Source organism: Chrysochloris asiatica, unplaced genomic scaffold, assembly GCF_000296735.1.
Source record: "Chrysochloris asiatica unplaced genomic scaffold, ChrAsi1.0 scaffold00086, whole genome shotgun sequence".
Taxonomy (NCBI): Eukaryota; Metazoa; Chordata; class Mammalia; order Afrosoricida; family Chrysochloridae; genus Chrysochloris; species Chrysochloris asiatica.
This window is the reverse complement of record NW_006408604.1, coordinates 2,506,886-2,520,972: the sequence shown is the minus strand read 5'-3', so window position 1 is coordinate 2,520,972 and position 14,087 is coordinate 2,506,886.

Below are 14,087 nucleotides of genomic sequence, written 5' to 3'. Positions count from 1 at the left end.
TGGAATGGGACAGAAGTGGCTATGGAGAAGCCAAGTAAGTGGTTCTTTTTCAGCAAACTTCACCAAATTTCTCAGTTGCAGACATTGATAAATCCAACATAACTTCCAGAGATAATCTTAATCACATCAAGTTGGAGCTAGAACTAGGTTGGCATCACCAGGTAGTAGCATTGAAAATGTATCATACCTCTCTAAATGTTTTGTGGGGGTTTTTTATCTCCATTTGATATACAGAACTGGAGATATTTCCTAAAACTTCCCTCTGCCTAGGTTTAGCAGTCCCTAACTTCTGTGGGAAGAAAATGAGTCTTTCTATTCCTGTAAGATTTAGTTTTGGAAACCCTATATAGGGTCACTATACGTTGGAACCGACTAGACAGCAAATAACAGCAGGAAATTCCCCGGGTGGTGCAAATGGGTAAAACATTCAGCTACTAACCCTATTCAGGGTCGCTATGGGTCGGAACCGACTCGACAGCACTTAACAACAACAACAACAACAAAGGAGCTCTGGTAGCATAGTGATTACAAATCGGGCTGCGAACCACAAGGTCAGCAGTTCTAAACTACCAGCTGCTCCATGGGAGAAAGATGAGGCGTGCTGCTCCAGTAAAGATTAACAGCCTCGGAAACCCTGTGCAGGGTCGCTATGAGTCAGAACCGATGCCATGGCACATAACAACAACAACAACAACAACCAAAAGGCTGACAGCTCAAGTTCATTCTGGTACCATGGAAGAAAGGGCTGGCAACTTGATTCTGAAAAATCAGCCACCAAAACTACTATGCAGCACAATTCTACTCTGGTACACCTGGTGTTGGCACCAATTAGTGTCAATTTGATGGCAGCTGATGGTTTTAAATTCCATGCTCTTGCAGCCAGACTGGGTTGGCCTCCTAGGATAGTAATGCCATTTCAAAAAGAGCCTTTTTTTTAGCAGCTGTTTTAACTCCCTGACTGGCTTCAGCTCTATCTCTGTACCTAGGCCAGGAACCTCACCTGGTTCTCTACCCACTCCAGAAATACCTCTGAGCTGAGGCTGCTAGAGTTATAAAAATAAATTTACCATAAACAGCATCTGTTCAAGTATTCTGTCTTGAAGTTCTTTAGCAATCATAAGAGGGCTTACTTGTCTTTATAAAATGGCAAGATAAGGTTTACTTTTTAAACAATTCCATTAGAAGTGCCATTTCAGTGCTCTTTAGTCACGGGCACACATGGTTATCAAAATCAGCAGAATCATGTTCTGTGGTAACAAGTATCAGAAGATTTGCATGCTCAAAGTATTTCTCAAAAACATTTGTCTAGATTTGTTTTTTAACTCACCTGAATGTCTAACTCCTGTGGGATCAATTGGGGTGGGGGTGGGGGTGGGGGGTGAGGGGGATAGTTGGGGTGTAGACCACACTGGGTGACAGTACCAGAAGGGATGACACCAAAATGTCTGTCCATAAAGTTTTTGTGCTGGATTTCAGCTGAAATGTATTCTTTTTATAAAAATATCCCCGTAGTTAATTATAACAACAAAACCAGGTTTTCATAACTCAGGTTACATGTTTCAATATGGTTTAAAAAAAAAAAAAAACAAGACTAAAGCTCCATGCTAATTAACCTCTGAATCTTCTAATGCACTGGGCAGAGTTGCCATTATTACCTAATAACAAAAATGCTTCTAATTGGTGATTTTATCTGCCCATGCACTAAGTATGCACTTGCTGTCTTCATTGCTGCCAGTGTTTTTATAGTCGCTGATTTTGTCAAATATTTTGGTGTTTTAGCTATAATATTGTGCTATGTAGTATTTGTGAACCTATATCAGTAACTTTTTTGAAAAGCAGTAATGAAAAGAAAAGATAAGCAAAAGTTTTTTAAAGCTTCTACTCAGATTTTACAAAACAATTTTGTTGTTAATATTGATATAATCTTAGAAATATTGCACTTAAGCAATGTATAACTATATTCATCACATATTATCCTATGATTAAAATTGACAATAAACATTACTAAGGTTCTATGTGGTCTAGTATGGGAGGAGGTCCCGGGGGTGGGTTATCGCCGCCATGAATTACCACACTGAGTGGCACAAACCCTAGTGCCACCACTGTCTAACTCTGCACATTTGTCCAGATTTTATGCAGTGAAAATGATTCATCTCAGTAAAGACAAAGATTGGGTTGTGAAAGGAGTGGTCTGAATGAAGGAGTTACTAGCATTTAATCTGTAACAGGTGTGCTATGAGATTTACTAAGTGCTTCTGGGTATTCAGCTTTTTTTCTTTCTCCTTTAAATGCATGGACAAAATTTAAATCAAAAGATGAAATATAATCCTCACAGCATACAACAATTAATTATCCACCCTAACCCTCTCTCTACCCTAAAAAACAGAGTTAAAATAGAAATTGTTTCAAATTCATCAATACACATTTATTTTTCTTTTGTTCCTTTTTACTTTTTCCCTCCCAGGGAAAATAGGCCCTTCCATAAAAATTACCTACCATCTCATTTCCTAAAATGGAAATCTGAAAAAAATATTAACAAAATTCCAAATAGCATCTTTTTAAACCTGTCTTTGGGATTCTTTTTTAAACATCTTTTTCTAAAAATAGAAGTCTCAGTTCAACCAGAACAAATGCAAACTGGGTGGAAAATGTTTCTGCCAAGCTGTAAGACTGATGTGAATTAAAGTAGCTGAAATGCAAGCCCATGTTATTGTAATCTGAAGTGTTAAAGTGTGCCCTTCATCTAAGAAATGCAAAATATTTTCCCAAAACAAGCATCATGTGACACCCAGCAGACTGGGTCATGTTATTATAGCTTTCCTGAGGAGTCTTTGAGATACAGAGTCTTTGAGATGTTTTACTAAAATACTTACCTTTTATTTCTTCTTGCAGCTCAGAATTCGTCATTTTCTGATGCACTATTTTAGATTTCATCCTGCTAACTTGCTAACTGTCAAAAATTTGAAAGACTCTTTGTATATTTTAAGTTACTAGAGATGATGAAAAAAAAGGTGTGCAAAAGTGACTGATGACACCTTGAAGCTTCAGGTGGTTTATTTAGTAGCCTTTTATGTTGTTGTGGAGTCCCCAACCTTACTATTAACTTGTCTACTTTAGTACTTTGTACCTTGTCCTCAAATTTGGGAGTTTCTTGAGCCTTTCTCCCATGTTCTCTTGTAGCATGTATTTCTAAAGCTCTTAGTAATCTGTAGATTAGGTTAATTTTTCTACAGTGATGGAAACATCAAAGCATTTCAGACACTTGAGCTGCCAGTTGAAAATTGCAACTCCCAGATCCACCTAAGCAGAAATAAATAAGCTCCAAAAGGAGAGGTGAGTAGGTGCCTCAAAGAGATCCAATGGCAAAACCCCTGTGGGAATTACGGAAGAACAATGTTATTCCTGCTCACAAGCCAAGTAAGCACACTGGAAGGGAGAACAATAGCTGAGGCTAGAGAAAAACAAGTACTGAAGGTTTTGGCTTCCCATTCCAAAATTGGTCAGAAGGGAATCAATTGTTCTTTTCCAAAGAATTTCCAAGAGACGGTCTTACCTAACAGTACAGCCTTCATTCAGCTTATCTTTTATCATTTATTCCTTTTATTTCCTTTGTTTTCCTACATAGATGCTTAACTCTAGTTCTCATAATTTCTCAAACTCCAACTCAGTGATTTATTTTTGTTGTTTCTGGGTATTTGGTGGTACATTATTGTTGTTAGCTGCTGTCCAGTCGGCCTCTAATGAACAGCAATTCCTTGTGTTATAGAGCAGAACTACCTCATAGGATTTTCTTGGCTGTAGTCGTTACGGATAAAGATTTTTTTTCCAGGTCTTTCCTGCTACAGAACCGCTGGGTTGAACTGACAATACTTGTGTTAGCAGACAATCACAAACCATTTGTATCAACCAGGCTCTTCCTTCAAAGGCTATATGGCCAGGCATCTGGCATTTTCGAGCTATGTTTTAAACTAATAGCTATAGTCACCCATTTCTGTAATTTAGGGTTCTGCCTATATTCACTGGTTTAGTTTGTTTAGTCTTCCATCCAGATCCTCCTATCTCTGTCATTTTGAGCTGACTCAAACCTCTGATTTTGTCTTCCAGTGGCTGCTTCCCAACTTTGTGAAGGCAACGAAGACTCATCTCTTGAGGTAGGTAGTTCCCTTGGTCCAATTTCTGTGAATTTGTAATCCAAATACATGTAAAATGAAAGGAATCTGAATAATTATAAATATTAGAGAACATAGTTGAGACAAAGCAATGTCTCTTGTTTAATTATCTTGGTGATTAACAGAAAAACTATTTTCTTTGTCTCAGTTACTTTGGAAATGGTGGTTTAGTATATTTGGCTTTCATAGGACAGAAACATTTTTAGTTCAGTCCTGCTATGCTGCTGCAGGATAGTGCACTGGACCACAAGGTCAGTTTGAACAGCAAGGTCAGCTGTTTAAACCCACCAGCCGCTCCTTGGAAACCCTATACAAAGTCAGTATGAGTTGGAACCAACTCAATAGCACTTAACAACAACAACCAAGAGAAGACCAAGGTTTTGTGAGGCATGAAGTTTTTTCCATTTGAAGGAATACTCTTAAAAACAAACAAACATGAAAGTACAAATGTTGAAGTAGGAGGGAAAATGAACTCATGTTTAGAAATAGAAAATAAATCACAACAAAGTACAATTTTTAAAAACTGATCAATATATTAAACATCACTGTTGTTGGTTGGTTATGTGCCGTGGAGTCGGTTCCAACTCGTAGTGACACTCTACAGGGTTTCCGAGGCTGTAAATCTTTATGGGAGCAGAAAGCCTCATCTTTCTCCCGCGGAACAGCTGGTAGTGTCAAATTGCTGACCTTGAGGTTAGCAGCCCGATTCGTAACCACTACACTAAACATCATAATACAGAAAAATTGCATAGTATTTTGTTATTTAATTGCCTGGCAAAACTTTCTAATAGATTCCCCCTCCTTTTCTTTTTCTTTTTGGCTTCATAGCCTGAAAAACAGATAACAAATATTTGGAATTAAGGATCCAAACACATGTTTAACTGTTGCTGTTGTATTGAGCTGTATAAGTGTGTAGTCAACTTGCTTTCATAGAGATGCATTGTGTAAGTTGATGACACTGTGTAGGATTTTGTCACTGGAACACTTATTTCTGTAGTCTGTATCATTGCATTGTTGGCTATTTTGTGTGCTGTTTCACCTTGAACTGATCAACTTTGTAAGAATATGATGTACTGAATACTCTCAGGGGCAATCTGACATATTGGGATGCAATATGTCAAGAGACATACTGTATGTGATATTTCCCAAGCTTGTGACCTACAAAGTCAAGAATTAGATACACTTTAATTTGAATGTTTCTCATCCAAAAAAGGAAAACTAATGATGGATATATTCATAACTGTGCATTATCATGCATATATGTGACAGAAGGTCATTTTGATTAGCTGATGATACAAAGTGGATTCTGTGATTATATTTCTAACAATTAGAAGAACTTTCCAGACTAGTTTCTGTCTTGGTAATTTTTAAACTTTTTTTCTCCCACCATTCACATAATTCAGTGCCTAGAGCAATAGGACACATACATATCACAACATGACATCTGCCCTTACACCTTTGGGTCACATGTCAGAAGGGCAACAGAAGTCCTTGTGTGGCGCTGTGGGTTAATGAGCCAGACTGCAAAGCCATTAGAACTGTAAGGTTGGTGGTTCAAGCTCACCAGCTGCTCCTCGGAAACCCTGTACAGGGTTGCTATGAGTTAGAACCGACTCCACGGCACACCACCACCATCACCATACCCCACTTAACTCCATCTGCTTAGCAACAAAAAACAACAGCAATTATATCATTTATCCACAATACATTTTTCTTAAAAAATCCTTCCTTTCCTATACGTTCATTATTTAAAAGATATGGGATAGAATTTTCTAATAGAGCTCCGACTGTCAGTTCTGGTGTGGTGCTGTGGGTTGGTTAATGCACCAGACTGCAAAGTTGTTTGAACTGCAAGGTCAGTGGTTCAAGCTCACCAGCTGCTCCGTGGAAACCCTATACAGGGTTGCTAAGGGTCAGAATCAACTTGATGGCACTTAACAAAACAAAGAATAAAGCACTGAATCACAAAGTTGGTTTGAACCACAAAGTAAACAGTTCAAACTCAACAGCCACTCTTTGGAACCCTAGGTAAGGTTACAATGATTTTTGTATTGACTGTAGTTGTTGTTATTAAGTGCCACTGAGTCATGTCTGACTCATAGTGACCCTGTATAGGGTTTTCAAGGAGCAGCTGGTGGGTTTGAACTGCCAACCCTGTGGTTTGAAGTCCAGTGCTGATCCTACACCATCACACCAGGAGTCTAAGCTAACTGTGGTTGTTGTTGTTGTTAAGTGCCGTTGAGTCGGTTCCGACCCATAGCGACCCTGTACAGGGTTTCCGAGGGTGTAAATCTTTACGGGAGTAGAAAGCCTCATCTTTCTCCCTCGGAGCGGCTGATAGTTTCGAACCGCTGACCTTAAGGTTCGCAGCCCGATTCGTAACCACTACGCTACCAGAGCTCCTTAAGCTAACTGTGGTAGAACACATAAATATGAATTTCTGAACAAAATTCAAACAATTATCAATTAACTAGGATAGTTACATGCAAGAAGGCATCTATTTTCTGAAACTACATACTGAAGAAAAATTTACATTTTTTTTTTTTTTCTATTGTTTGGTCATTAATTTAACAAATACTTGCTGTCCATAGAACTTACATCTTGGTGGGCCAGATAGCCATGATTTAAATAATCACACAAAGAAGTATTAATTATAATGGAAAATAATAAAGGAAATATTATGAGAAAATAATAATAGCCCCAATTTTCATGACGCTGAGACCAGAACTAGATGGTACCCAGCTACCACAATTGACCACAATGAAAAGGGATCTCAATAGGAGGTCCTAGATACAGTGGCAGAAAAATGTAGAACAAAAAGACATTTGCTGAAAAATCAAGCTAGAAAGCAGGAAAGGATAGGAAAGAAGGAAGAGTGGAAATGACGACTACAGGGAGGAAGTAGAAATGCTGTCACATTGTGGGGCTTGCAATCGATGTCACAAAACAAGATGTGTGTGATTTGTTCAATAGAAAACCGATTTGATCTATAAACATTCCCCCAAATCACAATAAAATGTGTTTAGGCTTTTGGCAAGATGGAAAACAAGGCAGACATGCTACAAGGACCCTCTACAACAAAGATAAGACAAACCAAATTAAATATACACAGAAGAAAATTCTGGAATCCTGACTTTCAGAGGAAAGGTTAGAGAGGTGAATTGAGTGCTTTCTGGGGGGACAAACTGTGTAGGGACCATGATAGATGGAGACTGGCGAACAGCAGTCCAGACATGGCACAACCATATCGAGAAGCTTTGGCAATAGAAGGCAGCCTGGCAGAGCAGATACACACAGGTGATGGGAAAGATATGATTCCGTCATTTTCCTCATACTTTCCTGGTGACCAGATATGCAGCCAGCTCCTACTCTCATTCACCCTCAGCACAAACCCTGCTCTCCAGGAGTTCAGAAACCCATGGTTGTGAGCCACAACAGTGTGTGTGTGGGGGGGGGGGGTCAGGAGGCAACAGCACCACTTTGGTGCCTGAATTCTGGCAGGCTCAGTTCTATACCTATAGAGTTTACAGAGCCACTAGACCAGCTTAGTCTAGTGGAAACCCTCATAACCAGTCACCCTGCCACTAGCAACCCTGTGGTTCTAACAAATACTGAAACCAGCTCCATCAAGGGTCTTCACTTTGTATAAATTGACATGCTGATTCTAAAGTTCATATAGAGAAACAAAAGACCTAAAATAGCCAAAAGAATAAAGTTAGAAAATAATAACTAACTTTAAGATTTCTTTTAAAGCTACCCTAATCAATACAATGTGATATTTTTGTCAAGGAAGGCAAAAAATAAATGAAACAATAATAGAAGAAAACAATCAAAATAGAGTTCAGAAGTAGATCCATACATATATGGTCAACTCATTTCCAACAAGGGTGCAAAGGCAATTTTGTCTTTTCAATAATTGGTACTATACTAGAACAATATAAAATTCAAGTACAAAGCAATGTATCATATACCATATATTCAAAATGGATCATACCCAAAATTGTCTATGTAGAAAATATAAGAATTCTAGGTCAACAGTTCAAACTCACCAGTCGCTGCTCAGAAATCCTTTACAAGTTGCTATGAGTCAGAATCGAATTGATAGCACTTATCAACAACAAGAAAAACTTTGAGAATTCAGTGAGTTTGGAAAAGTTGTGTAAGATACAAAATCATTCATCCAAATAAAGAAAGAATGAAAAAAGAAATTAAATTTCTAGATGAAAACAGTAGAAAATCTTTCTGCCCTTGGGCTAGGCAAAGATTTCTTAGATAAATATCAAAAACATATTTCATGAAAGAACAAATTGGTAACTTAGACTCCACAGAGTTAAGAACTCTAGGTTTTCCAAAAGACACTGTTAAAAGAACAAAAAGACAAGCAACAGACAGGGAGAAGATATTTACAAATTATATCTGATAAATGACTTGCATCCTGATTATATAAAGACCTCTCAAAACTCAGTAATAAGAATTATGATTAAACTTCAAGCAAGATGGTGTACTACACAAACATGCTACCCAGACCCTCTACAACAAAGACGCAAGAGACCAAATGTAACATATATGAACAGGAATCCTGTATCCTTACCTTTAGAGGAAAGAAAAGAGAAGCAGATTGAATATACACTAGTAGAAGCTGAACAAAGGCAAGAAAGGAGACAGATGGAATAAGTGGCTAGCAGGTGTGAGAGAGGAAGGGAGGATAAATTACTGGCTAGAGGATAGATACTTGGGAGAAGGGAAAGGCATTAAGGTTTAATTAATTCCCATTGATTGAATGAATTAATATTGTAATTATATTATCTTTACTGTTTTGTTTGACATCTTAAAAGTGGTAGTGTTTCTGCCATATTGGAAGGGAATTCAAGTGATAGCTTTTACATTAAAAAATTTTTTTTCTATATTTTGAGGTGCTTTATTTTTAAATGATTTGGCATTGTCAATTATTCCCTTCCCATCTTCATCCTTATTCCTATGAATTTTAAATGTAACTAAAGATTTACACTACTCAGCTATCAGTTTGTCCTAATGTGGTGATTTATGTGTTACTGTGATGCTGGAAGCTATACCACCAGCATTTTAAATATCAGCAGGATCACCTATGGTGGACATGTATCAGCTGAGCTTCCAGACTAAGCCAGACTAGGAAGGAGAGGCAGACCACTCTGACTGTTAAGCCACTGAAAACCTTATGAATAGCAGTGAAAGACTGTAAGATAACACCAGAATATTTAATTTTGAAACATTATGAGTAGCACCAGAATATTGACAGATATAGTGCCTGAAGATGAGCCCCTCAGGTTGGAAGGCACTCAAAATAAAGCTGCGGAAGAGTTGCCTCCTCACAGTAGAGTTGACAGTGATGACGTGAATGGAATAAGGCCATCAGGACCTTCATTTGTTGATGGAGAACAACTCGAAATGAGGATAAATGGCTGCAAATATCCATTGATAATTGGAACAAGGAATTCACAAACTACAAATGTAGGAAAATTTCAAGTTGTCAAAAATGAAATGTAACAAATAAACCTGTATATACTAGGCATTAGATGAAATGGATTGGTACTGACCATTTTGAATCTGACAATCACATGGTTTACTATGCCAGGAATGACATATTGAAAAGGAATGTCATTACACTCATCATCAAAAAGAATATTTCAAGATCTGTCTTGAAGTATGGAGTCTGGGTATGGTGCCACAAAATAAGCACTCTACCTCAAGGTTGGTTTGAACTGCAAGGTCAATGGTTCAAATTCACTAGCCACTCCTCAGAAACCCTATATAGGTTCACTCTGAATCAAAGCCGACTCATTGGCACTCAACAACAACAACAACATCTTGAAAAATAATTCTGTTTGTGATAGAATAATGTTCATATGTGTACAAGGAAGACCAGTTAATGCCTCTATTATTCAAATTCACATACCAACTACTAAAGCCTAAATTGAAATTGATCAAACATGCAATCAAGAAGTATTGACAATTACTAGTAATTGGATTGGAAACATAGAGGAAGGATTGGTAGTTGGAAAATATGGTGTTGGTGATAGAAATGATGCTGGAGAATCAATCACATGATAGGATTTTGCAAAATCAATGACATATTCATTGGAAATACCTTTTATAAATAACATAAAAGATTATTGTACATATGGACTTTACCAGACAGCGTACACAGAAATCACATTAATTATGTCTGTGGAAAGAGATTGTGGAAAAGCTTCATATCATCAGCTAAAACAAGGCCAAGGACAGACCATCAATTTCTTATATCCAAGTTCAGACTGAAGATGAACAAAATTAAAACAAGTCTACAAGAGCTAAAATGTGACCTTGAACATATCTCAACTGAATTTAAAGATCATCTCAAGACCAGCTTTGATGCATTAGACACTAATGACCAAACACCAGAAGAGCTGTGGAATATCAAGAACATTATACAGGAAGAAAGTTAAAGGTCATTATGAAGATAAGAAAGAAAAATAAATAAAAATGGATGCTAGAAGAGACTCTAACACTTGCTCTCCAGCATAGAGATGTTAAAGTAAATGGAAGAAATGAGAAGGTAAAAGAACTGAACAGCCAATTTCAAAGGGTAGCTAGAATATTCAATATTGACTACATAGAGGCTTTCAATTGTGTGGATCTTGATAAGCTATGGACAACATTGCAGATAATAAATATTCCAGAACACCTAATTATGCTCATGAGGAACCTGTACATAGGCAAAGAGGCAGTGGTTCGAACAAAACAAGGGGACACTGTATGATTGTCAAGATGTGTGCCAGGGTTGAATTCATTCATCAAGCTATTCAATCTGTAGGCTAAGCAAACAATCCAAGAAACTGGATCTTATGAAGAAGAACATGTTTTCAGGATCTGAGGCAGACTCATTAACAACCTTGCTTGCTGAAAACAAAGAGACCTTAAAATACTTAATTTTTAAGAGCACAGCCATCAGTATGGGTTGTACCTCAATGTAAAGAAAATAAAAATCCTCATATTGGACCAATAAATAACATCAAAATGAATGGAGAAAAGATTGAAATTGTCAAGGACCTAATTTTGCTTGGATCTACCATTAATGCTCATGAGAGTAGCTGTCAAGAAATCAAGTGATGTGTTTGCCTTAGGCAAATCTGCTGCACAAGACCTCTCTAAAGTGGTCAAGAATAAAGATGTCAGTTTGAGTGCTAAAGTATACCTGACCCATGCCATGGTATTTTCTGTAGTCTCATATGCATTTTAAAGTTGGACAATGAATATGAAAGACTGTAGAAGAATTAATGCATTTGAGTTATGGTGTTGGAGAAGAATGTTCAAAGTAACATGGAATTCCAAAAGAATAAACAAATCTGTGTTGGAAGTAGAACAGCCAGAATGCACCTTAGAAGCCAGGATGGGAGACTTTGGCTCTCATACTGCATATATATTATCAGGAGGGACCAATTTCTGCAGAAGGACATTATGCTTGGTAAAATGGAGGGTCAACAACAAAGAAGAAGATCCCCAACAAGATGATTTAGTGTAGTAGCAGCATCAATGGACACAGAATGTGAGGATGGCACAGACTGAGCAACATTTTGTTCTCTTGTGCATAGAGTCACTATGAATCAGTACTGACTCAATGGCACCCAATGGCAACAACAAAGATGAGGCTTTATGCTCCCGCAAAAGATTTAAAGCCTTGGAAACACTTTGAGTCTAAACTGACTCCAAGGTACTTAACAACAAGAACAACATAATCTCTGATCCCTTTCTGTGTGCTATTCCAAAGTATCACACCACATACTCTATACTATTTCTCAAGATTTTTATTATCTGAGATAGCGAAGAAGGCCAGGTGAAGTGGTAAGAACGTATAGAAGGCATTTTCCTAGTGGGTTGGGGAAAGAGGTAAAGGAAATAAACATGTTTTGTCCTGGAGTCACTATTTTCTTAATCCTGATTCTTTGGGTTACTCATAGAGCTTGTGGCTTTCTATATCTGCTGCTTTTATTTATGGTGCCCTTCTAGATTGCCAAGATGATTGAGAATCATAATTTGATCACTTGCTGTTTACTGTAAAGGAAGTATAATCATTATCACAATGTATAACTGAATTAACAAAACAGAAATTCGTCCAAAATAGCTACCACTGTTGTTTAGTTCTCAGTCTCTGATTGTACACTACTGGTCATCCCTGGCACCCTACTAGCACAATATAAGCTTCTTACTGTGACACCATTTTTTTCCCAGTGTCCTGCTGAGGTAACCTGGCTGCTTACAGAAAGAAAACGTCCTCAGGAATTGCTGAATTTCATTTTCGCTTAAATAAAAATAATAAGATGATCTATGTGACAGAGTCCTGGTGTGGCTCTGTGGGCTAATGCGTCAGACGGCAAAGCCGTTTGTACTGCAAGGTCGGCGGTTCAAGCTCACCAGCTTCTCTTTGAAAACCCTATACAGGGTCACTAAGGGTCAGAATTGACTTGACATCACTTAACAACAATAACAAATGTGAAGGATGTGAGATAACTCAAATAGAACCAAGGAATCAAAAATAAGAATAAAACCTAATGAATTTGGTGAGCTTTTAGAAACACAAAAAAAGAAAATCTAAGAAATTATTAAAGGAAGACTATTTTGATTTTCCTGCTGGGTGTACAGAAAGATGAAAGCAAATGAGGAGTACTAAAATGCTAACACACTGCAGGTTAATGCACTGGACTGCAAAATTGGTTTGAACCACAAGGTCAATGGTTCAAACTCACCAGTCGCTTCTCAGAAATCCTATACAGGGTCACTATGGGTCAGAAACAACTCAATGGCACTTAACAACAACAACAAAATGCTAAACAACTCACATTTGGTTAGTTATCCTTCTAGTTGGGGTGAACTTATTTGAAGTTAAATAGATGCTGTTGATGGACATGCTTTAACTGACAGACATTGTTTGTATCAGGGCTCATTATACGGGGGAATTGTCACTCCAGTTCATTTCCACACTTTCCCACCTTTGCGTAAACTCACCTAATTGTCATACGAGGAGACCTGATAGTTTAATGTTTAAGCATTGACTGCTAATGTGGAGGTCTGTAGTTCAAACCCACTAACTGCTCCATGGGATAAAGATCTGACAATCTACTCCCATCATGATCACAGCTTAGGAAACTCTACAGGGGAAATTGTACTCTTTTCTACAGGGTAACTCTGAGTCAGAACCAACTCCAACTCCATATAACTACATCCACTTCTCACTTATCAACATGGTTAGGTACCAAAGACCAGGTCTTTGTGTGAGAATGGGTGCTATGTGAAAATTGAAGATGACAACAACAGACCACAAGATGGATTAGTTATGTTATAATCATGTAACCCATGTAATCTTCTGCCAAATTTATCATTATGTAACTACCAAACTTCTGAAAATCAAGGCCCAGCCATGTTAATGCAAAACCTTAATCATCATAACCAGTATAAGTACCACTGTTACCTTACACCTCGGTGTTCATTACTATAGGTCATATGTTCTTAATGCACAAAATAAACATGTAGTAGTTTTTATTGTTGTTGTCCAGTGCCATCAAGTCGGAACCAACTCATAGTGACCCCATGCAAAGCAGAACAAAACAATGTCCGATCCTGGGCCAACCTTACTACTGCTGCCACACTTGAGTCCATCAATGATGCCACCTACCCAATCCATCTTGTTGGGGGTCTTCCTCTTTTTCTCTGACCCTCCATCTTACCAAGCATGATATCCTTCTCTAGCGACTGTTCCCACCTGACAATATGTCCAAAGTATGAGAGAGGAAGTTTGGCCATTTTAGCCCCTAAGGAGCACTCTGGCTGCACTTCTTCCAAAACAGATCTATTGGTTCTTTTGGCAGCCCATGGCACTTTTAGTATTCTCCTCCAACACCACAATTC